The 3,753-nt window shown below is 28.0% G+C and overlaps 1 non-coding gene across 1 annotated transcript; it reads right to left on the bottom strand.

The window, feature by feature from the left end:
- Positions 1-986: 986 nt before the first annotated feature.
- Positions 987-1,074, bottom strand: TRNAS-GCU (transfer RNA serine (anticodon GCU)). Its single transcript has one exon. It is a non-coding gene; the product is annotated as a tRNA-Ser (tRNA).
- Positions 1,075-3,753: the final 2,679 nt, after the last annotated feature.

Here is a 3,753-nt window from a genome sequence, read left to right as displayed (position 1 = left end):
AAAGTAGGATTTCTTCTATTCTCGTTTTATTTGAGAATTGAAGGATTTTTGATTGGCTGAGTTCAAATCAAAGAAAGGTTTTTTGACCTACTTTATGTTATTAATTTTTCCCTTATCCCTTATATCATAGCAATAATAGGGGATTAATAACTCAATCAAATCAAAAGAAATACAATTATCTTCAAGAACAAAGAAAAAAAAATTGTTATGCTTAATATCTTAAGTTTCATCGGTATCTGTCTTAATTCTTTCCTTTATTCAAGTAGTTTTTTTCGTCGCCAAATTGCCCGAGGCCTACGCTTTTTTGAATCCAATAGTAGATGTTATGCCAGTAATACCTCTATTCTTTTTTCTATTAGCTTTTGTTTGGCAAGCTGCTGTAAGCTTTCGATAATATTTTTAATACTGTCCGAGACAAATTCATGATTTACTAGAAAAAAAAAAAAAAAGATTCTAACTAGTTATAAGATCAGATAAGTTGTACATACAGTCTGAAGCTTTAAGTTGAATCCAATATTGAAATTATTCTATAGCTATGATAAATCTGGATCACTCTCATTTTCTTATTCTTACTTTTTTCCTTTGAACGACCCTCTTCGAGTCCCCCACAATATAGAATTGTGGGTATGAAATCCAATTTTGAGTAATCAAGGACTCAACTCTTAAAATTTTTTCCTATTTATAGAAATAACTTCACTGCATTTCTTGGTGTCAAACCAGATTAAAATAGAGAATCTATTCTCTTAAAAAAAAAATGATCTTGGAGATTGTGTAATGCTTACTCTCAAACTATTTGTTTATACAGTAGTAATATTCTTTGTTTCTCTCTTTTCGGATTCCTATCTAATGACCCGGGACGTAATCCGGGGCGTGAAGAATAACAAAATCAGATTTTTTTTCCTTGCTTGATTTTGAAATGTTCTTAACATTTTATCTATTCCACATCTTTCCTCAACTATAAAAAAATACCAAGTAATTGACAGAAACGGAAAGAGAGGGATTCGAACCCTCGGTACAAAAAAATCGTACAACGGATTAGCAATCCGACGCTTTAGTCCACTCAGCCATCTCTCCCCAAATTGAAAAAGGATAATTACTATGATACATTGTATAAAAAATAGAAAATAAAGGCTTGAAAAAAGCCCTTCTTTATCTCTCTTTATTATCTTTATCTACCCCTTTATAGATATATAATTTCATTATATTGATATAGATAATTATCTAGATATATCGATGGATATCTATCAAATCGATAAAAACTTTTTTTTATTAGGAATTCCATTTAGATAAATTAGATTTCATTAGATAAGGGCTCAAAAGAAGAGATATCTTCAATCCTAATATATAAATAATACCAATATATTAAAGATTCATAAAAATATTTATAAATAAAAAGAAAGTACCTTTTTTAGTTTATTTCATCCGAAAAGCCCTTTTCTTTTTATTTTTAGTTCCACGGCCTGGCCTGGTCAGTACCTAGCCGGGCTTTTTTTGTTCCAATAAATCGTAGATCAAATTATTTATTTGATTTGAAAATGTTTTTGAAAAAAAAAAAAAATAGAAACAACAAGAATCCTAAGAAGATTTATTATTTCAATTCCTATGATACAGAAAAAGATGATATAGAATCAAGGTTCGATTTCTTATTATTATTTTTTTAGTACTTTACTAGAATAAAAAACTTGTTAATTAGTTAATTAAAACGAGTCCTCTTTTCCTAATCTCATTAGTGGCCCTGATGAAAATACGTCAACGCTCAAAATTTTCATGATTATTTTCTGATCCGATCTTTTTATTACTTATTAATACGACTTATTTTCGTCTTCGACAAAAGGTCCATTTATATACAATAATTGCATTGTAGCGGATATAGTTTAGTGGTAAAAGTGCGATTCGTTCTATTAATCCCTTAATAGTTAAGGGATCCTTCGGGTTGATTAATATTCCGATCAAAAACTTTATTTCTTAAAAGGATTTAATCCTTTACCTCTCGATGAAAGATTCGAGGAAAAATAAAAATTCTCGTGATTTGTATCCAAAAATATGTTCTAAATTGAAAAAATTGGATCATGAAATTACGAAACATAATTTTATTGAATTGGATCAATACTTCCAATTGAAGGAATAAGGGATCCATGGATAAAGGTGGAATTTTTTCTAATCGTAACTAAATCTTCAATTTTTTCTTTGTATAAGGGAGATTGAAGCAAAACAAAATAGCTATTAAACAATGTCTTTGGTTTACTAGAGACGTCGACATCGTTTTTTTAGCTCGGCGGAAACAAAATACTTTTCCTAAGGATTATATTAAATAGAAATAGGGAACGAAATAAATAACTGGAAAGATTGTTATAATCTCCTCTTGTATAGGGATCATCTATAAAGCGGGTCCTTTTGAATGCATTCAGACGGAAAGGCTGACATAGATGTTATGGATGGTATTTTTTTTTGTTTACATCTTATAAATTTAGGAATTTATCCATCTTCCATAAAGGAGCCGAATGAAACCAAAGTTTCACGTTCGGTTTTGAATTAGAGACGTTCAGTTCAAAATGATGAATCAACGTCGACTATAACCCCTAGCCTTCCAAGCTAACGATGCGGGTTCGATTCCCGCTATCCGCTTATCTTATCTTATAATATTCTTATCTTATAATTTATATATATTATAAATAGAAATTAATTAATAATGGAATTACTCAAATAAAAATTTTCAATTTACTTAATTTTAACTAAATTTTAACTAATGTATTAGTTAATGTAATGCATCATTGAATTCAATATGCAATTTCCGGAATTCTCACACATTTTTTTTACGAACAAGAGAGGTGAAAATACGAAAAAAAAAATTGGAATCAAAAGCGTCCATTGTCTAATGGATAGGACATAGGTCTTCTAAACCTTTGGTATAGGTTCAAATCCTATTGGACGCAATTTTTTTTCATATATTTTTTTTTAGTTTTAAATTTTCTATATCATGTCAAGAAAGGAAAGATTTTGAATGATTTGAATAAGAGACGCTTATTTATTAATAGTAATTTATAAATTAGTTTTAATATTAATTGTAACTCTAGTTTTAGATTTATTATATAAATAAACTAATAATTCAATTCTGTTTTATTTGAAGATAAGATATTAGTAGAAAGGATATTCAAATTCCAAATATTAAGATATTTATGATATTCTAAATATATTATTAGAAATATAATCTAATTTTAACTTTAACTATATTTATAAAAAAATTTCTTAATTGTATTTACATTTCATTTTAATATTGATATATATTTCTAGAAATATTATCTACTTTCTTTAATATATTTATATATATTTTTTTATTTTATATAAATTATATATATATATATTCTACCTACTAACACCTAATAAATGAAAAGAATGAAATTATTTCATGTTTCAATTTTAACATTTGAAAGTTCTAAAATTGATTTATACTTTACTTGTTTTCTTTTATACTTGGTCTTGAAGTAGAAAACGTTCCATCTGTTCCTGAATAGCTTCTTTCAAAAGGGCTTCCGCTTCAGTGGTCAATGTCTTCGTAGAAGAGATTATTTCTTGAAACTGAGGTTTATTCGTTTTTACGTAAGTACGTAACTCAAGAAGAAATTTCCTTACTTGTCCAATTTCTAATGAATCAAGATAACCATTAGTTCCGGTATAAACAGTCATTATCTGTTCGTCTACCGTGAGAGGTGCTGATTGGGATTGTTTGAGCAACTCACGTAATCGTTGACCTCT

Source organism: Cucumis melo, unplaced genomic scaffold (assembly GCF_025177605.1).
Source record: "Cucumis melo cultivar AY unplaced genomic scaffold, USDA_Cmelo_AY_1.0 utg000582l, whole genome shotgun sequence".
In the NCBI taxonomy this organism is placed as follows: Eukaryota; Viridiplantae; Streptophyta; class Magnoliopsida; order Cucurbitales; family Cucurbitaceae; genus Cucumis; species Cucumis melo.
This window is presented reverse-complemented; position numbering and strand designations above follow the sequence as displayed.